General features: G+C 37.6%; 1 protein-coding gene across 7 annotated transcripts in view; it reads right to left on the bottom strand.

Moving 5' to 3' along the window:
• FHIP1A (FHF complex subunit HOOK interacting protein 1A) overlaps positions 1-27,717 on the bottom strand; it is a 242,394-nt gene that overhangs the window by 200,250 nt on the left and 14,427 nt on the right. For 3 of the 7 annotated variants that reach the window (XM_063107340.1, XM_063107347.1, XM_063107346.1), the window contains exon 1: positions 1,436-1,560. The exons of 1 other annotated variant lie outside the window; for it this stretch is intronic. The gene's annotated coding sequence lies outside the window, so the exon portion shown is untranslated. Of the gene's footprint in view, positions 1-199; positions 374-1,435; positions 1,561-5,083; positions 5,271-16,327; positions 16,432-27,717 lie in introns of those variants that run through there. 3 more of the 7 variants (XM_063107341.1, XM_063107345.1, XM_063107344.1) reach the window with 3 other exon arrangements.

The following is a 27,717-nucleotide window of genomic DNA, read 5'->3' as shown; positions in this document are numbered from 1 at the left end:
TTTCAAGTTTGTGCAAAAGCTCTTTCTCATTCTCCCTCTCTACCCCACCAATCTTAAACAGTTGTATTTTTGCTATACGACAGGGGTATTAATACTTTAAGCCATTCTAGCTTCAACTGCTGTTCTGGTCTCTTGCTTCAGAAACCACTGTGGCAAACCCAAAACCAGAGATAAATAACAGAGATTAATGCAGTATTACCTTGAAGAAGCAATTAAAACAGGCTGAAAAGCAGCAACTAAACCCCAATCCATTTGCTCTTTCATAATTGGAAGCTGAAGATAATCTTGTTTACTAAACATAAATCACTTGAGATCTGGCCAAATTCTTAAATGATATTCCAGATGGAAACGTTGCAAAGCCAGGAGCTGCTTACATAAGTATTTACTTCCAACTCTAAAAACAAACTGGGCCAGTTTTTCTTGTTGCCTCTAGGAAAGTGATCATTTTAAACCAATTAAACAATTCAACAGGAGGGCTTCCCTAGACCTGCTCATGCTCTATTTTTGGTCCCACCCCTACGCACTTCTTCCAGCAGTATTAGGTTTCTTGCAACTAAGTTTGTTTCCACTTCTTTCAGTATCTATTTTAAAGTCTTCAGGAAGCAAAAAGCAAACTCCATCAATCAATCTTACCTTTTCATATGTTTTTGTAGTATTTTCACATTTTTCAGGGAAAAAGTCAAGATATAGTCCTTTCTTTTTTTTTTTTTTTTTTAATTCTCTCTGGGGCTCTGTGAGATTTATGCAGACAGGTCTTGCACAGAGGCTGCTGTGTTCCCAGAGTTCATGTTCACATGCAGCCAGTTAGAAACAGTCTGGCTTTACTTTTCATTTCCTTGTGTTAAAGTCACTTAAACAGAGAGGCTTTGAGAGCTTTAAGGTAAAGTCAGATACATGTTTGTTTGAAGGTGCTATGTTAACAGCCGAATATTTTGGTGGTTCTAGTTAGTTCAACAACCAAAGGTTTGTGAGGATACCTTCTTTATGGCCCTCTTTCTACTAAATACCACGGGAAATGCCAGTGATCCTGATAGAGATCCACTATGCCCCAGAAAAGCAACTCTGTGGCATGTGAATAGGAGCTTACTGAGATAAACCAAACAAAAGACAGTCCCCTGTGCCCAGACTAAAATCTCATTAGTTTTAAAATGTGCTGTAAGAGGAAGCCCTGGATTAAATATCAGACCCCATACATTTTAGTTCTTTATCCTACAGCTCCAGATATTCTCTATACACAGTTAAGGAGCCAAGGGTACAAAACATTCCTGTAGACCTCACTTACATCTGCCAAAATCTGCATTACAAGCTCCTACTAAACTTCCATTTAGTCTGATTTTCCACTCCTATATGCTGCACACGCACCCACAGCCCAAACCCACACATGTCTTCTGCACCACACAGGATCTATTACTTTCTTTACCCCCTACCAAGGTACCTGGTGAAGACTCCTCTAGAGCCTGCTCACACCACAGCAGACCTGGCCCTGCTGTTTCCTCTTCCTTTAGTACCAAGAACGCTGCCCTTTCTCCCAGGCCTGGCTGCTTCCTCTAAGGCCACATAACTGGCCGGTGCCAACATTTTGAATAGCTTAACCACTGACTGTTTTTCTTACCCAGTGCAATTCGAAGTTCTGTGGCCTAAAATAGCACAAACATCACAGGACCCAATATCCACAGACAGACAAACCTGGCTTTGACTCTGCTTCTTACTATCTCTGTAACGTGGGCAAATAACCTCTCTAAGCCTCAGTTTTATATCTAAGATGGGAATAATAATAATACTTACCTTTACTATGAAGACAGAAATAGATAATGCATATGCCTTGCACATAGTAAGCTCTCAAAAGATGTTAGCAGTTGTTATTATTATGATAATTATTATCATTCTACCACTCTACTACCGTTATTACTGCAGGGACCATAAACTAGTAGGCTTCAAGCCAAATTTGAAGACCTTCTGTTTGGCCATCAAAATATATTTTTGTTTGTTTTATTTTTTATTACCTTTGGAGAGATAAGCATTCTCCACTCTGTCACAGTCCTTACCACTCCTCGCTAGAATCTTACATTCCTATTACTGCATGGCCTCTAAGTTTGTGACCCCCTACTACCATCCAAAAAAAGTCTCAGGGATAGAAGAAAAAAAAAATTTTAAGCAAAGACAATTTAGAACTAGGGCAGCCAGACTTTATACCAAAAAAATGCCTTTTTAAAAACCAAGGCTAAAAATAAATAAATAAATAAATAAAAACCAAGGCTGATCAGTTAGCTCAGTTGGTTAGAGCACAGCGTTGATAACACCAAGGTCAAGGATTTGGATCCTTATACTCGCCAACTGCCAAAAAAAAAAAAAAAATCATAGCAAGAAGCCACCAACTTCCAAAAAAGTTACGGCCTCTCAATCAGGCAAAAGCCACATACGTGACAGGTGAGGGAAAAAGGAATAAACTCTGCTTTGCAGATCTATGGTCAGTAATTACTTCCAAAACATGGGGAATTTGTGAAGTTCTTCTAAAACACAAAATACCACCACTTCCTTTCCTGCTCTGGCACAAAATGGATAGAGCAAATATAATAATGGCAGACAGAGAAAACATACTTCAAAAGTCAGAGCTCTTCCCTACATGCAAAAGGCCAGGCAGTTTCCTGTTCTAAATGCACCTGTCAGTGGTCAAGACCTTAAATTCACCTAAAAGTTTCACACCTATCGAAAAATTAAATTGTCTGATATTTAATACTTTTTAATTATTACCAACAGCCCACAAAGATTTTCTATTAAAGATAAAAAGCATGAGTAATAATTAAGAAACACATACACATGCCTTCTTAATATATATCATTTCTGGGGGAAAACAACTGTAAAAATCACAAAAATATTAAGCATTGTAAGATTAAAGATATTTACCTACCACAGAGATTTACCGATATCATAAAATTAAACAACCATTACTCTCTCTAATTTATTATAAAACTTCCATCTCCTTCTATCATTCCCAAAAGTCTATCCATTGAAAACATTCTCTTTAAAATATGGTCATTTGCTCTAAAATATTCTAAAATAAAAACAAATTGGCTTTTTTCAAGGTTTACAAAAATTTTTCAAAATAACTACAAAGTATTAATGTAGACAGGGCCAAAATTATTGTCGCAATAACCAATACAATGATATTGTATGAGTCCAACTCATTTATGGGATCTGTACACCCTCTGGTCTGAAAATTCAGAGTAAATATAATCAAAGCAATTTACATAGAAAAAAAAAAAAATAAGGGCTATTTCTAGGCGACCAGTGGTTATTTCTAGATGGCCAGTTTACAGTTATTTTTCTTTTGTGTGTTATGTACGTGTTTTCTAAGTCTTCTGCTCTACAAAAGTTATTACTTTCATTATCAGATAAAAAATGTTCATTTATATATTCTAACAATACTGTATATAAACACTATTGGAGGATCAGGGTACATTCTCCAAAGGGCCCTTAAAGAAATCCTGCAAGGAGTCAGAAGTAAATGTGCAGAAAGCAGCTCTCTACTTGGTATTCCTCACTTGCTTTCCCTCCATTTCATCTTCTGAGAGTTTAATAACCAACTCTCCTCCCTAGAGTTCCATAGCACTTACGCTCAATAACACACAAAGTTGTCCTTTCTGCTGCCAGCTGGGCATGTTCTCTAGTGCTCAATGCTTCTATCTTATACTCCAGGCTGCTTTCAACAGGAGCCGTGTTTATATTTGTTTTATATACCTCTACAGAGCTTAGCACAACTCTCAACACACAGCAGACTTCCGATATCTATTTGTTAAACATAAACGAAACAACTCACCAATAAATTAATTAACAGTAAAGTAAACCCAGCCTTGTGCTTCTTTGCCTTTAGAAACAGTGCTATACTCGCATCCTGTGTAAGAACAAAGCCTGAGATGTGGTCCCACTGACCATTACCAGGACCACTGATCAGAAGACTTTCAGAAAACACCCACAGCACTGAAGGAAGAAGTGGCTTCTCCGTGAACCAGCTCTGAACTTCCAAAGTAAGAGGAACAGACCTAGGGGTGCCACATCTCAAGAAAACAATGAAATTGATTCCTGTTCCTTCCATCATTCCTTTGGAAAGGCATGCAGTGTTAGCTCTGGACTCCTAATCCAATTTTACTATTCCAAAGAGAACTAAATCAGCAAACAGTATGAGGCAGGAGTAGCTGATCCCTGCTGGGGAATGTGACCTGCCCTCCTTTAATGACAGTGGTGGTTATCTCAGTTTACAAAGCCTATAAAGCACTGGCAGCGTTTTCAGGGTCTTAGACAAGGCGCTATTATTACAGTGACGCTGAAGACTGGCTAATAACAGAGGAAACATCCTTCTACTCTTTGGCTTCAATAGATTTCATTATATTTTCTGTGACTTCTCAAACCAGTGGGTGTACAAATTGCATGAGGAAAATATGAGTGTGTGTGTAAAATTAATTTTACTAGGTGCTGTGATGCTACTGCTGATCCTTAACGCTGTAAACTTGAATTGTGAAACTGAGCAGAAACTGTCATCTATACAAACTGGAATTTAGAATAGCAAAATGGGTGGGTGACTTGGATTTGATCTCCCAATGAAACCGGATAGTACTGTCTGCCCCAAACCATAGCAAAGAATGATTTTTGTTTTGCCAGTCTAAGCCACCAGGAATTGCTGGTGGTGTGAGGGGAAATCCACAGAATAAGCAAGAAAAAATACAATAAACCACATAATCTTTTCTATTTTCACATACAAGCTAAAAGTTAAGGGATGTCTTTATAAACATTCCTAACTCAACTTCTTTGACTCTAATCTTTCAGGCAGTTGTAATGTAACATTTATTGTCAAACACGCAACTCTTATGATTTCAAAAATGCCCTTCAAGGAAACACCCGTGCATCTCCCAGACTATTTGTGTTTTACTACAACCTCTGTTTTAGATTTCTGAGGCCTAATTTGCCTAAACTTTTCTCTGTTTTCTTCACTGGACTATAATTTTTAGGTACATGAGCTTTTTAAACAAGCACAGCTGTAAACAGGAATATGAAAATTTTGTACTGGGGAAAAAAGCAACAAACTTACTAGCCTCTTTAGTTCTGCAAAAGAGCTATTTCACAGAGTCTTTGCAGTGGGAAATGGATAGGCGGCCCTATATAACACAAGCAGATCCCAGGAACAAAGTTCTTGGCCCAAACAGAAAAAAAAATGGCTTCCAGTCTTTCACACCAATAACTCCACTGATTCCGGATGTGTTTCCAAGGTGATATGCCTGAAAAAGCATAAGGATCTCAAATTACAACCATTATCAAGAAGCATAAGAATGCCACATTACAACCCTCTGAAAATGAACTCTCTTTGACTAAACCCAGTGATAATTAAAAAGCCGTATTTTATCAACAATTCTCCACAATAGAATCAAAAGGGCACTTCATTATACCCGAAAGCCTTGATACCCAATAATGCCATTTCTAGGAGATGTACATTATGTACATTCCTAGGTAAAGAATTATATACAAAAATGTTTATTCATCAGAGCACTACATATATAATGAATATTTGGTTAAAAAAAAGTGTCCAATAAGGAAGTAGCTAAATATATTATTGTACATTCATATGATGGAATACTATGGAGCAATTATAAATCATGTCTTTAAATAAGAATAATTAATGCTAACTGAGCACTTATAATATGTCAGGCCTGTTCTGAATACTTTATGCAAATTAACTAGTTTGTTGTAAGCATTACATGATTTAATGCTTATAACAAACTTGTAAGGTATTATTATCATAATACAGAACCAACCTAAACGTCCATAAACGGACAACTGGATAAGGAAAATGTGGTATATGTATTCAATGGAATACTACTCTGCCATAAAAAAGAATGAAATTCTGCCACTTGCAGCAACATGGATGAGCTTGGAGAAAATTACGCTGAGAGAAATAAGCTATCCACACAGAAAGAGAAATACTGCATGTTTTCACTCATAACTGGGTGGAAGGATGGGAGGGAGGAAGCAAGGAAGGAAGAAAAAGAAAGAGAAAGAAAGAAAGAGTGAGAGAGAGAGAAAGAGAGAAGGAAGGAAGGACGGAAGGAAGGAAAGGAAAGGAAAGGAAAGGAAAGGAAAGGAAAGGAAAGGAAAGGAAAGGAAAGGAAAGGAAAGGAAAGGAAAGGAAAGGAAAGGAAAGGAAAGGAAAGGAAAGGAAAGGAATGGTGGGGAGGGAGGGAGAAGGATTGGGGAGTAATAGGTCATGTGGAGGGCATAGGGAAAGATTACAATTTGTAATAATGAATATGCTAATAATAATTTTTTTAAAAAAAAGAAAAGAAAAACCCCACCCAGAAGTTAAAAAAAAAAAAAGGTATTACTGTCATTATCTCCATGACTATCCCTATTACAGATGAGAAAATTAAGACACAGAAAGGTTTAGTGACTTGCCCAAGGTGGCACAGCTAAGTGGCAGACCTGTGTAGAATATTTAAAGGCATGGAAAAACACCTATACCAAAATAGCAAATAAAAAATTAAAATTATATCCAGTATAGACCAAATTTTATGAACTATCAGCATATGATTGTGTGTATGTATGTTTCAGCATCCACAGACATAGAAAAAAATAATTACTAGAAAGAAATACACAAAAATTTAACGGTGGTTATCTCTAGTTGATGGGAATACAGTGTTTATTACTTTTTTATACTTTCTATATACCTAAGATATTCTACAGTATATATGTGTCACTTTTATAACCAGAAAAAATTATATTTAAAAAACTAAAACTTCTGTTGAGGTCTGGAGGTAAAATGCCAATATTTCCTTTCACTAACATGCCCATATTTTCCAAGCACAGACATTTTTGTCTGCCAGAATATACACTGAAAACCAAAGCATTTTTCAAATGAGCACTTCTTCAAGGCAACTTCTTCAAGTTTTATATATAACAAAATCTCCCTTAAGACTGTTAACTAGTCCAGTCTACTGATTTTCAGGAAGCTTACTAATAACAGAATCCCTGTTGAGGTTTGAATTGAAAAATACAGCTAACTGAAAAAAAAAGCACTTTATTGTAAAGATACCATCTGAAAGAATTTTACTGGAATTAAAATTTTAAATGTGTTCCTTGCTAATGTTAGAAAATAATCACTCAACCATGGGTTGGTCAAAGAATCGGCAGTAAGAAGCTGGACTCTTAGCTCCCACTTTCATAGTCCTTAGCTGTACACTCACAGCTCAATATGCAAAGATATGGGGGAAGTAGTACATTTTAGAGGGTATATATAGCAAAGCAAAGACCCAAAGACCAGAAAGCACAGTGAACTCATTAGATTCAGTCTTTCATTTAGAACTATATTTAAAATTTCTCAGCATTCCTTATACCAAAATAAACTCCTGATTGCTCAAGATTCAAGTGTTAAGAAGAAAGGAATCATAAAAACATTAGAAGAAAATATAGATGACCCAAACCCCAGGAACCATAAAAGGCTAATGCATTTGACTATATAAAAATTTAAAGCAAAAATAAATAAAGTTAAAAGATAATCTGAAAAAATATCTACAGTACATAATGTAAATTTTATTAATATACAAAATAGTACTCACAAATCAATAAGAAAAAGATGAAATACCGAAAAAGAAATACAAATAGCCAATACATAATATATAAAAAGATACCCGGCCTCATGCATAATTAAAAGTAATGAAATCAAAACACCACTGAAACAATTGTCATCCATATGTACAAATATTAAAAGTTGCTGGGGGTGTGGGTAAAGATAAAATCTTATATACTTTGGGTGACAGTATAAATTGGAGCAACATTCTTGGAGGGCAAATTGGCCTATCTATCAGAACTCACCAATACCACTGATTGTAATTTACCCTACAGATATAGTCATGTAAGTACCAGGATATATGGGCAAGAACGTTCACTGCAGCATGGTTTACAGAGGTCAAATAAACAAATACACAATCCAAATTTTCATTAGAAGAGAACAGATTAAATCAAGGTACATCCAAAGAAAAGAACACTATTCAGCCTTTAAAAAGCATACAGTAGGGCCGGCCCCGTGGCGCACTCGGGAGATCCCGCCGCGGGTTCGGATCCCATATAGGAATGGCCAGTGCGCTCACCGGCTGAGCGCGGTGCGGCCGGTCACAAAGAAAGAGACAAAAAAAAAAAAAAAAAAAAAGGATACAGTAGATCTATATGTACTGATAAGAAAAAATATCCAAAAGATATTAAGTGGAGAGTACCATTTTTAGTATGATCTTATGTGAGTAAAATGAAAGGGTATAAATAAGAAGAATGTATAATAAACTATTAAGTTGAGGCTAGAGATTTCATTTTTACTTTTTATTTTATATATTTCAGTAACTTTCAAACTTTTAACAAAGTACATGCATTGCTTTTATTAAAATAATTTTTTTCAGGGCCGAGCCGTGGCGCACTTCGGAGAGTGCGCCGCTGGGAGCGCGGCGACGCTCCCGCCGGGGTTCGGATCCTATATAGGAATGGCCGGTGCACTCACTGGCTGAGTGCCGGTCACGAAAAAGACAAAAAAAAAAAAATGGTTAAAATAGTAAATCTTATGTTATGTATTATATTAGTTGGCTAGGGCTGACATAATAAAGTACCACAGATTTGGTGGCTTAAACAACAGAAATTGATTTTCTCATGTCCTGGAGCTAGAAGTCTGAGATCTAGGTGTCAGCAGGGTTGGTTTCTTCTGAGGCCTCTCTCCTTGGTTTGTAGATGGCTCTCTCACTGTGACTCTACATGATCTTCCCTCTGTAACTCTGCCCAAACTTCCTCTTCTTTAAAGAACACCAGTTGTACTGTATGAGGGCCCACCCTTATGATCTCCTTCTAACTTAACTCTTTAAAGACCCTATCTCCAAGTACAGTCACATTCTGCGGTACTGGGGGTTAGGACTTCAACATATGAATTTTGGGTGGGCACAATTCAGCCCATAACAAGTATATTTTACTGCAATTCTTAAAAATAAAATTAAATAAATGAGGTTGGGCAGAGGGTAAAGAACAACATGTGGGAAACCCTTAAATCAGGGAAAGGATGGTGATTAGAGGAAACGAAAGACGGTCCATGTGGCAGCAGCACAGGGGAAGTGATAGATAATACCAAGAACAAGAGAAATGAAAATACAATCCTTGAAAATTCATTCCAAATTTTTACAAAAATACCAAAATAAGGTAAGCCTTTTTAAAAGAATAGTCATGACAAGGAGCAAGCAGTTCATGTAAAAGAGTGTCAAGCTCGGGCTCTTTTACCTACCCGTAATCCTGCCGACTAGGCCAATTGTCAAGCTCCAGCTGGGTCTGGAGCTCACGGACCCCTCACACCCATTCAAAGACTGGGTCACAAACCCTTCACGTGCAAGGCTGGGTCCCCAGACCCCTCACACACCAGGCTGAGTCACCAGACCCCTCACACACAGGTCTATGAGTTAGGTAACCAGCAAAAAGGTCCTTGGAAGCCACAGGTTCCAGAGCATGGCCGCGCAGAGAGGACATCTGAGACAGACTACAGCCAGGCCTCGGTGCCATGCATGCACACTAACTCCACCCACACCCACACAATTTGCTTACAAAGAATGCACGGCACCACCTCCAACGAGGGGCAGGTGAAGGGGCCTGATTAAATTATTCTATTTTCCCAACAAAAAGGTACTTATAGTCACCACAGATCAGTACTTTGAATTAACATTTGGAAGACCTCTCTGCATTCAAAACAAATGTGCTACTTCAGAGTGTCATTTTTCCACTTGTGTTAGAGTACTAAGAAATCTTCAGAAAAAAGTGTTTTTGCTGCTTTGGGTTTTTTTAAATTATTCCTGTGGTGAAATATATATAACATAAAATTTAGTATTTTAAGCATTTCATTAAGTTTTTATTTGTAGAAATATTGCCACCTACCAGAAAATGTCCATTAAGTTAATTTTAGGGTGAATTGTTAAATGGAAAAAAGAATGGGTACTAATTAATGTTATCATTTTATAAAGCAAACTTACTTTTTCATTAAATTTCAGAAATGTGTTAAACACAAATTCAAGAAAAATACCAAAGCTCTCACATTAGAGATCTGGATCAGCATTCAACCCACCTACTCTATTAGTCCTAGCATTGGCCAGCCTGTGATCTGATACCACTGAAACAGACAGCTCTATCGGCAGAGCTGCGCAGGCGTCAAGCATTGCAAACATCATGAGTATCAAAACATCACAAGCATCATACTCCAACTTCAATAGGATGCACTCCAACGAAAACATTCTGAATTATTTAATGTCAAGGATACTTTCTCAACCTTTCTCAAACAGAATTATTTCTCATTAGGGGTAGTAGATTAGGAAGGTAAACAAGGAGAGAACACTGCAAAAATTTTAAAGTGCCAAAACTTACTTACCAGCTTTGTCCAAGATTAACCACAATCAAAAAGAGAAAAAGAGAGAATGTCATATTCATATTTGCAGAAAACTGACTACTGGATATTAGCAATGTCTTTTTGTCCTGGTGTAATAGATCTCACCCACACACACAAAAAAATTCTATGACATTATATGTATACACACACACACTCACATATCCAAAACATATAAGGAACATCCACCAGAAACTAACTGGAAAAACATAGCAAAATTTCATAGAAGAGAAAGCATGAAAGGTTAATAGTCAAATGAAAATACATCTTTAACCTCACTGACAATCAGAAAAATGAAAATTAAAGCCAAAATAAGATAAATTATACTATATAAAAACCACATCTCAATTTTAAAAACACACAATAAGAAATAATTTCACATCCACAGGCAAAAATTTTTATTTATTAATTTTATTTTAATTTATCAATATACAATGTAGTAGATTTTCATGTCCCTTTACCAACTCCTCCTTTAAATGTCTGATCACACCAAGTGTTGTCCAGGATGCAGAGCCACAGGCAACTGCACTTACTGGTGTACTGTACCCTGGTACAACCACTCAGGCAAATAGTTGTTACCAGCTAATAAAATTAAACTTGGATGTACTCTATGACCCAGCAATTCCACTCCTAGGTTTATACCCTAGAGAAACTCCAGCACATGTGCAACAGGAACTATATTTGCACACTCTCTCTCATGATTACAAAAAGTTACACAAACACAAATGTCCATTAGCAGTAGAAAAGTGTGATATTGTGATATAATAATAAATATATATTTCATATTTGTCCCCCCTTCATAGCAGAGATTTTCTAAAACCCTTGGAATTTCCTTAGGTGAAAAGAGTGCCTTTTGTTATTCATAATAAGCCTCTTCCAACCATACCCACGTTTATGCTAATGAGGTGACTCTTTGAGGATAGGGGATGGATGCCAGAGGAACCATGTGATTAAAGGGTTGGAACTTTCATCCCCACCCTGACCTGTGTGGAGAAGGGAGGGGCTGGAGATTGAGTTCAATCACCAATGGCCAATGATTAATCAGTCATGCCTACATAATGGAACCTCCATAAAATCCCTACACAACTGGGTGCAGAGAGCTTCCTGGTTGGTGAACAACAACACACCCACATGCCAGGAGGGTACCCCACCCTCCATGGAGACAGAAGCTTGGGCCCTTCCAGACCTGGCCATGTGTATCTCTTCATCTGGCTGTTCATTAGTATTTTTTAATAGAGCCTTTGTAATAAATTGGTAATAGTAAACTTGCCCTGGGTTCTGTGAGCAGTTCTAGCAAATTACTGAACCTGAGGAGGGGATCATGGGAATCTCTGGTTTACAGCCAAGTTGGACAGAAGTCATGGACAACTTGGGGACTTACTACTTGCAACTGGCATCTGAAGTGGGGGAGCAGTTTTGTGGAACTGAGCCCTGAGCCTTTAACCTGTGGAGTCTGAGCTAGCTCCAGGCAATTAGTGTCAGAATTGAGTTAAACTGTAGGACACCCAGTCGGTGTCTACCAAGAACTGGAGAATTGGTTGTTGCGGGAAATATTCACACACATTTGGTGTGAGAAGTGTTCTGTGTGAGTATAATAGAAAAAAATGTTTCCTCTTTTAAAAGTGTGTTATAGTCTTACAATACAATGATATACAACAGTAAAAAATAAATAAAATATAGCTTCATGAATAAACATGGATGAATCTCAAAAACATAATCTTGAGTAAAACAGCAAGGTACAGAAGTGTACATGTTATGCAATTCCACTTACAGAAAGAACAAAAGCAGCTAAAATTAAATGATGTGTGATTTAGAGATAAATACACAAAAGGCAAATCCATTTTTTAAAAAAAGCAAGGGAATGACTAAAAAAAAATAATGGTTCCCACAGGAGGCTGGAGAACAAGGAGATGCAATCAAGGGAGTACATAACAGGGGCTACTAAGGTGCTGCTAATGTGACAATATTCCATTTCGTCAGCTATGTAGCAGGTACCAGTGTTAGTTTTATAAATTTTCTTTAAATTATACATGTACTTTAAATATTATTTTATATGTATACCTCACCTTTTAATACATAAAATAATGTACTGAACAGCCAAAAAAAAAAGTAAAATAAAAACCAAAAACCAAATGCTATTTTTTAAAAGAACAACATGAAATGGCTTCAATTTCAAGAGGTTGACAGCCTGGTTATCAATGTTAAGTCCTTACGGAAGTAAAAGCACAAATAACAAAATGAAAGGATTCCATAAGATTGAAAAGAGCTTGCTGAAAGAGAATTTTAAATGGACAAGAGACCTCAAGAAATTTCTGGAAAATAGAACAGGGAACAGGAATGTGCTGACAGATGGAACAGAGAAGGGAAAGCTGCTACCCCAGGACCACCAAGAAGGCAATCTGCTCAAAAGAATCCCAGGGAGGCTCTGGGCTCAGAGCCAACAGGTATCACAGAGGGGGGAGGATGACACAGGGCAGGAAATAAGGGGATGAAGTGATGACAGCTAGCCCACCCACACCACAGCCCCCTTCCTCTAACATAGCCTTCAACCTGGCCAAGCGTAATGACAGACAAACATCTCAGGGTCCATTTCCACAGAAACTGAACCAACTGTGGCAGTAGGGATGAGGCTCCCAGTATGAATTTTGGCACCTCAGAGTAAATCCTTCCTCGTTAGAGTATTTTTTGCATGAAGCAAATCAAAGCTGGTCAACAGACAACCCAGTACTACACACACACACACTGCTCCACTGGAATTCCCACGCAGGGGAAAGGTACAGCAGGGGAGGGGGGGACAAACCTCTACAGACAGATTTTAAAAATTTTTTAAAAAAAAAGAGTAGAGGAAACTCTCCCCAGTCCTTCATTACTAATTACAAATAGGTAACCAAGCCTATAAGGAAAACATGGTAGAGGGAGGTATTGACCCTGAGAAGAAAGAGTTGATTCAGGAAACAAGAATATTATAATACAGCTCAAGGAGATTTAAGAAGATACTACAACCATTAAACAAGAATAAGACACAATGAAAATAAAATGATTATAGAGAACAATAAAGAACTTTTTAAATATTTTTGAAAATACAATTGCCAAAGTAAAAATTCAGTAAAAGTACTAAAAGATAACCATAAGGAAATCTCTCAAAATGTTCAACAAGAAGACAAAAGGATAGAATGTATGAAAGAACAGATTAGAAACAAAGACCCAATTCAGAAGATGCCTTATCCAACTAAAAGTTACCCAATTTGTACCATGTAAATCTTTCCCTACCCCAATCCCAAAAGATCACTGAGCCCATAGTAGACACCTGATCCAGAGGAAATTCAGCCAATCAAGTTATCTCTTTTGAGAATTAGAGTTATGAAAATATAGGTTCAGATATGAGGCTAAAACCAAAAGGTTTTGTCAATGCTGATAGGTATAAATATTTTGACCCATGTGAGAGAGAAGGGAACAGAGAAGCAGAGAAAGGAAGAATGAGAGCAGAGGCAGTGACTATGATTCTTGATTTTCTAGTCCTTGCCATAGTCCCTAATGGGTCCAGTACTGTCATTGAGGTTGGCTGTTAAATCCAAAATTTTCAGGTTTGGGGTTTTTTTGTTTTATTTTTTTTTTAAGTTAACTTGAGTGGGCTTCTGCTGTCTGCAGCCAATGAACTCTGACTAAAACGGCAGGTAACTTATTGTCTATAACTGCACAGTAACCAAGAGTTTCCACATCGTGTCTGCTGTACCATGGGAACATCCCACCTTCCCCTTCACCAGTCAGCCGTGCAGCACACAATCTTGGCTCTCGCTGCCTGTCATTCTGTCAGCATTCTGCACAAATGTGAGCTGTGTGGTATTGTTGAATGTTATTAAGAGTATGTGTGATCAAATGCTCCTAATAATTAAAATGTCAAAACCCAAGAGTAAACATATCCGGAATTCAATAAAACTTTGAATGAAAACTTGAAATTGTGGAACAATTAGAAAAGGGAGGAGAATATTAACTTGTCTTACAATATGGAACAGGAGAACAAATGGTTCAAGATTTGGAAAGAAAATGAACAAATTAATGTCTTTTGTATCCTCACTGAGTTATTTAATCAGCCTGAAAAATTACAAAGCCATGTAAAATTTCTCTTTTGATGACCTTAATAAATCTGATTTACTTAGAAAATGCATGGAATGCCATTGTCTAGATTAATCTGTACTGAACAAGAAAAAAATATTCTTGGAAGTTCAAGAAATGGAAGGAAACTCTTGCACACATGGAAGGTAACTTTCATGCATCTCCTGGCTGATAATCCAAGTCAAACCACAGCATGAGACTCTTAAGCCAATGTCTGTGACCCTGAACAATGAACACTGTGAGACTGAGCAGGGGACAGGATGGCTTCCAGGGTAAAGAGACAGAGTATGCATGCAACCACCAAGACTTGTCTTTCCCTTCCCAGACTCTCTGATCTCTCAATCACTAAAATTACTTTAAATATATATGTATATGTATGTATATTATACATGTAAACACACACACACACACACACAACCAATTCAATTGCCAATTTTCTCTTTTTCCAAGTAAAGATGATTCATTTGAAGCCATTACTATTACTAGTGTTACAGCATGTTACAGTCATGCTACAGTGAGAGAACACTGAGGCTTGTAGCAGGAAGCAGAGTTTATTGATGCCAGCACTTGCTCAGCGGACTTGTGGCACAAAGGCTGAGCCCCAAACACAGCAGGGCTGTCTCTTTTATATTGTTACACTTCCAGTTTTTAAAGTGGGTAAGGGGTGACTTTATATGGTTATAACTTCCATTTAGGCAGGAAAAATTCCAGGTCCATTAGCCATTACAGCAGGTCGGGAAAGTCAAATGTTGTGTCAGGTGTTGCAGCAGAGTGGGGCACAGCTGGGCATATATGATAGCACGGTGGCACGCAGTCAGGAGAACATGGGTGCCTCACTAGACACTAACACCATCATCCAATTTTTAAAAAGCACATCCTAGCCGAGCCCGTGGCGCACTCGGTAGAGTGCTGCGCTGAGAGCACCGCGACGCTCCCGCCGCGGGTTCGGATCCTATTTAGGAATGACCGGTGCACTCACTGGCTGAGTGCCGGTCACGAAAAAAAACGACAAAAAAAAAAAAAAAAAAAAAGCACATCCTAATACCAAAAAAAAAAAAAGAGGTGGAAAGACTTGATCTCAGAATTTTCTAAATCCCTTGAAGATGTCATCACAGGCTAGTAAATATACGTACATTAAGTCCATTTTGTACCACAGTTTAGCAGGTTTTGCTTTAGCTACGATTTGAGATTCATTCACTAATCACAACCTCCATTACTCCATTAGTCTCTCCCCTCAAAAGGTTATCATAAGTAAGGAAAGCAATAAATATACAAATAAAATATTTAAGAATAATACAGTGTGTGGGATCCCAGAAATATGATACAAATGGCTTTAGGTAAGTGAGGGCTGAAAAGCTTTTCTAGTCAATTAAGAAAGACAAATCTGAATGGATGGAGGAGGAAAATGTAACAGCAGCAGCACAGTGTAAACAGAGGGACTTTAAAGCAAAAAACAGGAATGCTCTAGGATACACGAAAGAAGAGGCCTCAGCTGAGTAGTGAACTGACAAGGGGTACCAGTGTGAGACAGAACTGGAAAGTTCAGTGGGGTTTCACTGCATGATAGGCTGCAGAGTTGGTACTTTGTTCAGAAGCAACAAGGAATCTCCAGTGGAACTAACATGATACAGGAAGCATATCAGGAATATTAGCCCAGAAGAAGCTATGACTTTAGTGATAAATTTTGGTAACTTGAAGCAATTTACTGGGCAGTTGGCCAGTTACCCCTAGGTATGGCTTATAAGGTTCTGTTTAAGAAGATTTAGTCCCACCTACCTTTTGGGAGAATGTACTGTCACTGTTTTTACACTCAAAGCCACAATGGCAGTCTGTTTCAGGTATAGCTGCCAACTCCTCTAGGAGTTTGCTCTTGGTGACACAGAGGTAGTATCATTGGATTTTCTTACTGGAAAAAGAAAATCAGGAAAGGGGGTTGTTTGAAAAAGAATCAGAAGTGACCAATTAATAGAAATGTCTTCAGATCCCTATATTGGCCAGCCACCAAAAAAGAAAAGAAAGAAAGAAATGTCTGCTAGACATCTGAAAATTCATTTGTTCATTCATCCAACAATATTTTTTGAGCCACTACCTGACACCTATTAAGTGTCAGGCACTTGAACAAAAAAGACAAAGATCCCTGCCCTCATGAAGTTTACAATCGAGCCAGGAGATAGAGACAATAAACATAAGTAAATACATTATATAGTATGTAATAAGTGCTTTGGAAAAAAAGATATAAAAGAAAAACAAAGATTGGAACTAATCCAAAACAAAAAAAGAAAAGAAAAGAAACACTAAATAAAGCTAAGAGAAGGGAAGAGATGAGTTCCCCAGGGAGTGGAGTATTTGGTTAATGCCACTTCCAGTTCTCAAATTCTACTATTCCATACCAAGGAGTTTGACACAAACAGCCCCAACCCTCTTCTCTTGCTCAAGCAGAAGGCAAGATCAAAGAATCACAGAGCTGTTGTGGCTTGAAGAGATATCAGGGACCCATCATCTCAGAACTGTCATCTTACAGATGAGGAAATGGAGGCCCACAGTATTTAAAGACTTTCATCTAGGAGCAAAAGAGGACTACAGACAGAAGCAGAGTTCCAAACTCTCTCGCTTTCCAGTAACTTCTACTAAAAGCAGAAGAGGGTAAGAAAAAAATTTTTCTTCTTTTTTTTTTTTGGTGACTGGCCAGTACGGGGATTCAAACCCTTGACCTTGGTATTATCAGCACCACATTCTAACCAATTGAGCTAACTGGGCATCCTAAAAAATTTTTTTGATTACACAATGGCTTAAGCCATATAACAGCAATAAAAACAGCAAACACTTACATAGCACTTACTTCATGCCAAGCACTATTCTAAATTCTTATCTTGAATAATAAACTCACTTAATCCCCACAACAATCCTACAAGGCAGACTCCAGAGTCAGAGCTTTTAACTCCAAGCTACCCCCTTCTAATTATTTATGCACGGCTTCATAAAGCATAATCTTTATCATTAATTAGGAAATTAAGTTCTAGATTTTTCATTTGAGTCTAGGAGAATTAGAACATATTTGTATGTTGAAAATGCAACTATTTAAGCTTCACTTGAAGAAAACATGCTTTAGAAGTAAAGAAAATTTGGAACTATCTATTATAACAAATACTATGCTAAATACATTGATATTCCATTAATTCAGCAAAAGGTCTTTAAAGGTATGTTTTCAACTACATACTACTTCAAAATACTCTTTCAAGATGTTTATGAACTTTTTTTTTTAAATAAAATTCTGGTTCGGCAGGTTTGGTTTTGGTTTTGGTTTTTTGGGGGGTTTTTGGTGGCTGCCTGGTATGTGGATCCAAACACTGACGCTGGTGTTACAAGGATGTGCTCTAACCAACTGAGATAACCAGCCCTGTGTTTTTTTCTTTTTTTTTTTTAAACAAAGCCTATGCTCTGGTTAAGTTTTACTATTAGAATCATGATACTTACCGATAACATATAACATGTAATTGATAAAATATGACATATTTTTAAACTAAAGAAAAAACAAAAGTTGCCTTTCTCAACACAACTGAATATAGATTTTGTGAAATGCATTATAATGTGTTACCAGCTGTGTGTCTAAAGTTGATGATCTTTGCCTTCAGTTAACTAGGTTCATTTTTATTTCAATGGACTTTTAAAAGAGTTTTGACTATGTGTCACGCGCCATTACAATTCACTCCGTGGGTCAGTCCACCCATGGGTCTGTCCAGTTGTATCAGAATTTAATCACAGAGGGGCCGAGTCCGTGGCGCACTCGGGAGAGTGCTGCGCTGGGAGCGCGGCGACGCTCCCGCCGCGGGTTCGGATCCTATATAGGAATGACCGGTGCACTCACTGGCTGAGTGCCGGTCACGAAAAAACGACAAAAAAAAAAAAAAGAACTTAATCACAGAACAATAGCTGAATCCGTGGATCATTGGCTACAGCTCACAACCATTTTATTACAATGATTTTGGAGGTGATATAATCTACATTACACAATAGGAATGATCTCTACTATTTGCATGCACAGATCTCAAAGCAACTTCTAAACCTTCACTGATTAAATTGTTCCTCTCCAAAAAAGCTCTTTATGCTTTTTCTATGAAAGAAGAGAGTTGATCTTTCTTACTTGAGCAAAGCTAGGAGATGCCACGCTCCCTATACTTCAATACAGTAGTATATTTAGATATGATACAGAGGAAAAGTGCTTATGTTGGCACTTACATTCCACATTTTTTCTCATCCTTAGAAGCATCCCACTTCACTGTACCATACTTTCCAACCCACAACCTCTCCTACTCTCATCATATTTCAAAACCTTCACTGGCATACTATACACATATATCTTTCTCCTTATCACCATGGAGGGCCCAACATGGAACTATTTTTGAATGGCCTGCCAATACTCAATTCTGCCATTACGTGAGTGCCAAACATTTGCAAGGCACTGTGACAGCCCTGTAAAGAATACAAAGAGGGGCTGGCCAGTTAGCTCAGTTGGTTAGAGTGTGGTGTTAGTCCCATTACTGGCCAGCCCCCAAAAGAGGGGAAAAAAAAAAAAAAAAGCAAAAGCAAAAACAACAGATCCCATTACTGGCCAGCCACAAAAAAAAAAAAAAAACTTTTCTGCATCAATATTAAAGAAAATCTAAGAGAATTTTTTTATCTGCCTTATAAGACTTCTTAAAATGACAATTGAGCAGGTATGGTTTGGTTTAAACAATTCCTCTTTCCCTAAAATTTGTCAACTGCTGCAAAATGTAGAGACGTACAGTGAGATAAATATTGAAAATGAAGCTTTAAAAAAAAAAAAAGCAAAAACAACAACAACAAAAAGAATATAAAGAATAGTAGTAGAATCCTTGTCTTCAAGCAGCTTTTAAACTAGTAGGATAAGACATGTGTAACCAATAAATGTAGCCAACAAGGTAGAATGAGAGCCAGAAGAGAAGTGTAGTAAGACATTTAAGCAGGGGGAAGAGAGGTACTCTAAGCTTTGTTGAAGCCAATATGCAGAGGGAAACATGATCTGTTCTCTGACCACAGTGTCCACAAGGTAAAAACAAACCAGTTGCTCAGAGAAAGAACTATTTTTGCTACTAACATCAGAAAAAAATGTATCGTGCCATTCCTAATTGAAGATTCTGTCTAATGTAATAAGTAGTCTAAAGATTTTTTTTTTTACCATAAAGAGTGGTTAGTTAAGTTTGAGTAGGGCTGAGAAGCTCTAAAGAAAACTAAGAAATTTAACATGGACACAGGCAGAAGAGCAAGGCTTGGCTCTACAATGACAGTCAACTCCACACCCGTAGCAGCCACAGAGAAGACACTAAAGCATTACTGCCACATTTAAAATAACGGCATTTGTGTGTGTGTGTGTGTGTGGAATAAAATTTAGATAGGGTCTAAGTAAGTAAATGCCACTGTGTTATTTAACAACTCATTTTTTCTTATACAAATTGAATCACGAAAACATTTTGATGTCAACATTTTGATACTCTATAGAAATGGAAAATAGATCATCACTCTGAAACAATCAAGTGACTTACATCTAGGAATTAATATTTTTAAAACAAATTTCTCCAAAAAAGTCTCATTTGAAATTCATTTGACTGTACAAAGTTTTTTGCACCATTTAGACTTATATCAGCACAGGTTTATATTCTTCTACTTTGTAAGAACTGATAGGGCAGACTGAAGGAAGAATGCCACTTTGCCAAGTTTAAAATTAGGGGAAAATTTTTATTGGAAGCTAAGTAGGACAAATCCAGTCATCACAGATATCTTTTTAATTATTTGGCTATTCTAATTTTAAAATTTTTTGTTATAAGGAGTCTAGTTTCTCATCTGGTCACTGACGGCAAAGGTTTCCTTCTACAGAGTGAAAAAGAAAAGATCTTTCTTTAGACAGCAGAATCTAGAAATGATTAGAAATAAAAGGTCAGTTTTTTTTAACCTACCCAGTGATCTACTCATCACTCAATATTAAACAGCCAACAAACACTACACAGTTTTCTGAAGCAGGGTCTGCATAAATTGATTGGAAATAAAAGCATGACCAGATCAGATTAGCTCAAATTCCAATGATTAGTCCCACGCCATTAAGAACATCAACTGCAAGTTTCCAAATGGACCAGCTATTAACATTTATGAATGAAAGACCAAAAAAATTCCAATTCTTATTGCAGAGATTCATATGCCTGGGAATGAGTAACTGACCAAGAGGAAGAATGGACTGAGCTGATGGGCAAATGTTTACTCATGAATTTGGTTCTCACTGTTGCATCATTTTTCATTTAGTTTTACAGTCTGTGATTTACAGTCTGTATCACTTGCCTAAAAGTATCGATGAAGACAAAGTTCACAGAAAACAAACAACATGTAAATTTAAAATATGATAAGTACTTGTATTTATGTACTGATCTATAACATTCTAAGAATATCTCATTCATATAGTAAACAGGATAGTGGCATCATTTATTTAGCCCCTATCTAATTCTACAGAGAATTTCAGGTGGCTTACGAGAAATGCATATACTAAAGAAGAAAACTAAAATTCATGATCAAGAAAAGTATAAATTAGAGTTGAAAATGAAGACAGTGGCCAGGGTAAGAGAACCAGAATAGAACTCAAATATGGAGACCATAAGTTACAACAGCAGATTTCATTCTGTGCTTCCTAGCAGCCAAGTTGAAAATGTAAATGTGATTAGTTATATGATTTTTCCATCAGGCACAAACATTTGTGCTCCTCCAAGGAAGCAAAGCAGTTTCCTATTGATACTGTGAAAGAACTGTTCTAAGAGACATTAACAGATATGATGAAAAATTTCCCAGTAGCATCCCAACAGCTAATGAGATCACAGAGCTATCGTATATGCTGTCTGTGATTTAAACTAAACTCTGCAATAAAAGAGTGCACAACTTTTCAAGTGACATAGTGGCCTAAGCTGGGAATAAAGGGCTAGAAGTACAACAGTGTGGTTTAAGAGACTATTAACAGTAAAATTCAAAACAAAATTAAAAATAAATAGCCACAGTTGTGATATTTCTAAGTTTCCATCCTTACCTCCTTTCTTTTTGAACAAATCCCTGGCCACTGTCATCTATCCCACAGTTTCTGCTCCCATGATGCTTAAGTATCATCCCAATCAACATCTTCTAACCCAGAACTAAAATCCCATTTTCATTTATTTATCTGACACTTTTACTTCAATGTCCCACCAGCACCTACTTCACAAGTCTGAAACTAATCTAAGTAATCTGTTCTCCAAAACCCATTTTTTCTTGTGCCATCCCTAGTTTGTCATCTCCTTTCCGTCGCTAACTTCCCACATCCCATCCGTAGACTGCCTTCCTATTTCCACCTCCATCCACCGCACTCTCTCCACAATGGCCCCAGAGTCACCATCCTAGGTCAGAACTGTTACCTCAGGGCCATCACAGCAGCCTCCTGAATCATTCTCAGCCACCTCTCTCTCCCCACTCCAATTTACCTTATACACTATCATAAGCATATTCCTAAGCCTGTGACTAAGTTAGACTACTCAAAAACCTTCATCAAGTTCCTGTGCTCACCTGAGGCAACCTGATATTTCAGGCCTAATCCCCATGGCTTTTTCCCTCGTGCAGTCCATGTGCCAACCTGTCCGTAAGTCCATTTACTCCCACAATAAGCTGTGTCTTTCCACTTTTGCTCACGGTAATACCACCATGGGGATAGCCTCCCCTTCATCTCTGCATGTTAGAAGACCAAGTTTAAACGTTACCTCAATCAGGAAGCCTTCCCTACTTCTCTCAAGAAGTAACCACTTTATCTCTCCTTTCCCCTGACACCTGACTAGGGCTGTAATTCCAGAGAGTAATCATCACATCTTATCAGTCCCTCTCCTGTCTAGCCTAGATTTCAGATGGCTCCACAATCACCATCCTAAACACACATCCGGTCCCATCATCACACCACTTAGAGTCAGCCCTCAGTTTCCTCATGAGGATATACAAGTCTCTCCACAGTCGGCGTCCCCCACAGCACTCTGTTCATACATCAATGACTGCACATAAGGAATCACGCTGTCGTTAGCTGTTTACATGTCTGCCCCCTCAAGGGCAAGACCATCTCTGCAATCTAATACAGCCACTCAATCACTCTCTGCGTACCATCCTACTTCAATTCTCTGCAGAGCAGGTCTTTTCTTGCTTATTTATTTATTGTCTGTCTCCTTTCCTCTAGAATGCACACTCAGTGAGAATAAGGACCCTGCTTGCTTTGTTCCCAACTATATTCCCAGCATCCAGATGATCAAAAGTTCAGGATGGGGGCTGGCCCGTGGCTCACTTGGGAGAGTGTGGTGCTGATAACAGCAAGGCCACGGATTCAGATCCCTATGTAGGGATGGCTGGTTTGCTCACTTGGGAAAGCGTGGTGCTGACAACACCAAGTCAAGGGTTAAGATCCCCTTACAGGTCATCTTTAAAAAAAAAAAAAAAAAAGTTCAAGATGAATTAATGAACAGATGAATGACTCTTGATGTCTAACTCAGTCGTGGCACACCATAGGTACCAAATAAATGTCCGCTGAGTGAATGAATCCCATCTTGTATAAAAGTTTTTATTATACATATTTTACGAGCTCTAACAATTGGTGATCTTGACATCCTCTCTAGCACTTAGCATAGTGCTTTACACATACTAGGCCCTTGATAAATTTCTATTAAATTGGATTGCGGGTTCAAAAAAACCTCAAATGGAGGGGAGGGAAGGCGGGGGGAAGAGGAATTGGTAAGGGAACATGAAAATCAACTACATTGTATATTTGATAAATTAAAGTAAAAAATAAATAAGCAAACCTCAAACAATTTATTAATTTATCTTCTAAGTCTGAATTTGCCTCATCTTTTCAATAAAGAGAATAATAAAGAACAATAAAGAGTTGGCATTATTTCTAATGTCAGATAAGGCCTCCCTCCCAGAGGAAACGCAGCACTACAGTCATCGAGGTCACCAGCTGCACTGTCAAGAGGTCTGGGTTCAGATCCCAGCTGTCACTGATCACCTCTATGACTTTAGGCAACTACTTAACCTCTCCACTTCAGCTCCCTCCTGAAAAGATTAGTAACCCTGTCATGCAAAGCGGCCTGTTTCCTTCACAGCCAAATAATTAGTCCTAAATCCTTTATTACCCCTTCTTTACCAGTTGTAAGTTGTTCAACTCATGTCAGAATATTTTAATATGTGTTACCTGAACTTCAGTAGGCCATTATTTAAAATAGTAGAGGATTATGTTTACAAGGTATTGATTCTCCACTAACTTTTCGTAAGTTTACAGCGTTTCAGTGCTCATCCAGAGAGCACAGGAACTTCTCATTACTGCCATCATTCCTAAGACTTCCTGGAACCACAGCAAAATAATGTCCCAAGATGGCACTATCTCACACAGAAGAGTCATTCTCTTTCCCTTAACACCCCACACAGGAAACAGCACAACAATCAGGTAAGTGATGAGCACATGAACTGTACCTTTTAAGTATATTACATAATAATATGACGCCAGCTTAAAAATGGATAATAAAAAAAGAAAAAACATTAAAGGGCTTAATGCAAATGTAAGTGCATCTCAGTCAAAATACATTTGACATTATTCAAATCCCTGTAGGGACAATTCTGTTTGGAGGTTGGGAATGGTTAGCTAGGGTTCTCACAGATGGATGTCACTAATTTGGGTAAGAGGCTGTGACTCAACCACAGACAGGATTCACCGAGATTCACACAGACAGGCAGAGAACACAGTGAGTCTTCTGCACAAACACTGAAAGATATTTTTCACAGCCTTATTTACCAAAAAGCAGTGACCTGCCACAGAAGATATTTAGCATAGAACCACTCTTTAAAAGATCAAATTCAAAAGATCATTCTCTGGGCTGGCCCTGTGGCTCACTCGGGAGAGTGCAGCACTGGTAGTGCCGAGGCTGCGGGTTAGGATCCTATATAGGGATGGCCAGTTGCACTCACTGGCTGAGCGTGGTGCAGACAACACCAAGCCAAGAGTTGCAATCCCCTTACCAGTCAAAAAAAAAAACGATCATTCTCTCACAAATCTTGACATTATCACCAGGCACAGAAAATGTATTTGCACTAGTAAATACTGTCAGCACTGAAGCAGTATGAAAATGTAAGCTTTTATTGAAAAGCAGGAAACAAAACAAAAAGCAAATGAAAGCTAAACCTCTGTTGCTCAAGTATAAACAAGAATATTAAAATACAAGGTTAACAGAACTTTTGTTACTGGCCACATAACTAAGACTACCCACCAAAATGGTTGCTTACAGAGCTTTCTACTATTCTGAAAGCATCTATATTATGTTGATTTGAGTGCATTTTCTCAAAGCTGAACAAGTGTGGAGTTCACACTTGTTGGAACTGTGGCAAATATCCTGCTGGAAGATAATCTTCAGTAGCTGCTGCTATCAATCAGTTCCGTATATCCAAAAGTGTTCCCACGGATTAAAAGAAAAAGATGTACACATGTTATTTTAAACTCAGTTACTCCTGCTTAAAATCAATGCTGATTTAAGCTATTGCATAAAGGTAGTGCACACAGTAACTTTCTTCCAAAATCAGAAGGTAAAAGGGCAATGCCTAGCACAAAAGAGTTTAAGTGCTAATAACTAAGTCAACAAAAGTATTGAATAAATAATCTTGAATGGTAGAACTTGGCAAGAATACTTGACACTTTTCAATGAAAGAATACGGTCGCAGCTCTGTGATCTCTCACACTAACCCCTGTTTTCCTAAACATAGAACTCAACATCTGAGGAATTTAAAGCACTTTATGATTGTTAACTCAATTCCCCATTACATTCCTCTATGGTAAAAAACAAATTCTGCAAGATTTATTTCACCCGTGCAGGATGAAAAGTACAAAGATAAAGTGACTGACTTAAAGTAAAACACATCCCTCCATGTCATGGCCAGAAGCAAAACTGAAACATCCTTACTGCATGAAGAGTGACTTTGTGAAAGATTTCGACAGAAACAGCAAAACCCACATGTCCACAGGAATATTAGCCTCTTCAAAGACTACAGACCTTTTTTTTAAAAAGTCCACCAATGCTCAAAACATTTTAGCAACACCTCTTTAAGGGTTGCCTTCATGCATATAATATTCTTTTGAAATTTTCAACCATGGCAAATTTGGTTCTTTGAAAGTAGAATTTGATATCTGTAAGTTGGAAGTACACTTAGAAAATAAAGAGAATCATCAAGCTAGATATTATTTTTAATCAAAAGGATAAGTACTTTCCTTACAGAGCTTGTAAAATACTTCTAAAGACAATTCTTTAGAATTGCTCCAAAATTCCCTTCTAACAATAGCAGCTGTGAAATAAGCAAAGTCCCTAGATGACTTCTTTGAAGGGCACACTTCACATTTTACAATGTCTTTGGTATTAGTATTGTGTGTGCACCTAATCCACTGGATAATGGCCTTATCTGATTCCATTCTTTCATGTTATTCATTCATCCAACATATATTTATGGTGTACCGAATATGTGCTAGGTAGTGTGCTAAGTCCTGGGGATATACTGGTGAGTAAAAACAGGCCCACCACCTGTCCTCATGAAGCTTACAGTCAAGTGGGAAAACAATGTACATAAACATATAAGTTATAACCAGTAAGTCCAATGGGAAAAAAGATACATGGTAACGTAAAGGCCTGTAACAGTGAGACCAAGGAACGGAAAGAGGCTTCCCTAAGGAAATGAAGTCTGACCTGACAATAAATAACAGTTAACCAGGCAAAGGAGACTGAGGTAGAGATGTGTGAAGATGGGTGGAGGTGGGAGAGGAATAGCGTTACAGGTAGAGTAAACAGCATGTGCAAAGGCACCGTGGCTTTGTAAAGGGGCATAACACATTAAAATAACTGAAGGAAAGATGGTGGTCCTTAAGTACTGAGAATTAGTGAGCGAGTGGTATGTGATGAGGCTGGAAAGACAGTTAGAGAGCCTTGGACATATTAAGGATCGTTATTTACCCTAAGAGAAATGAGAACCCCAAATAGATTTTAAAATGTGAAGAAGGATGAGGGAGGGAGAATGACATGATGAAATCTATATTGTTTAAATAGCACCAAGAATGGGGTGGAGAACCAATGGGGAGGGGCTAGGGTAGAAGCAGGAAAACCAGTTAAGAGTCTGCTATAATAATACAGAAGAGAAGGTGGTGTTAGTAAAGATGGAGAGAAATTAATGAATCTGAGAGATACTAAGGGTAAAAAATCAGTAAAGACTTGGATGGGGCCTCTATTTCATTATTCACTCAAGAATAATACTTTGGTTTTGCCTAAGAGCTCCTTAATTATCTGCAAACTTACAAACATTATACAATTTCTAAATGGCTAGAAAAGAGGATCTTGACTGTAATCACCACAAAGAAAAGATAAATGTTCAGGGGATGGATATGCTATACACCCTAAGGGAATCACTGTATGATATATGCATGTATTGAAATAACGCACACTGCACCCCACAAATATGTACAATTAAATTTTAAATTTTTTTTAAAAACATGATACAAATGTTAGGATTCTTTTCAATCAGCTTTCTGTATCATATTTATGGTGTTTTTGTGGCATATTTTACATAAAGAGGAAAAAGCAGCAAAGAGAAAAACAAAACTTAAGTATCTCATTTTAAGTAAAAATGTGTGTGCCTGAAAATCTGTGCTACACCTGGATAATAAAAGAACACATACCTTCAGAAATATTACTGAGTAAATATTTCTTCCTTGCACAAAAGCATATACTAGAAAATACAGAAGAGATAATCATGATACTATGTCAAGTGAAATGTAAACCACTATCTTGATTATTTCCATACATCATTTCTCCTTTATTACAGGGTACATAAATTGGATGATTTTACGACTCTAAAAGGATGGTATGACTGAGAAATTTAATAATCACTATCAAGTTTCATAATAAACCATTTAGTAAGCAACCAGAATGCCTAAGAGGGTTGCAAGGATTAGATCAATTCCTTCACCAATTATTTTACTCACATGAAAAAGTCATTTTCATATCTATATTACCATGATATGTCATTTCTCCTTCACACCCTCCAGAAAATACAGCTTTTCCATAATTATACATTACAAT

This window comes from Cynocephalus volans, chromosome 9, assembly GCF_027409185.1.
Source record: "Cynocephalus volans isolate mCynVol1 chromosome 9, mCynVol1.pri, whole genome shotgun sequence".
Taxonomy (NCBI): domain Eukaryota; kingdom Metazoa; phylum Chordata; class Mammalia; order Dermoptera; family Cynocephalidae; genus Cynocephalus; species Cynocephalus volans.
This window is presented reverse-complemented; position numbering and strand designations above follow the sequence as displayed.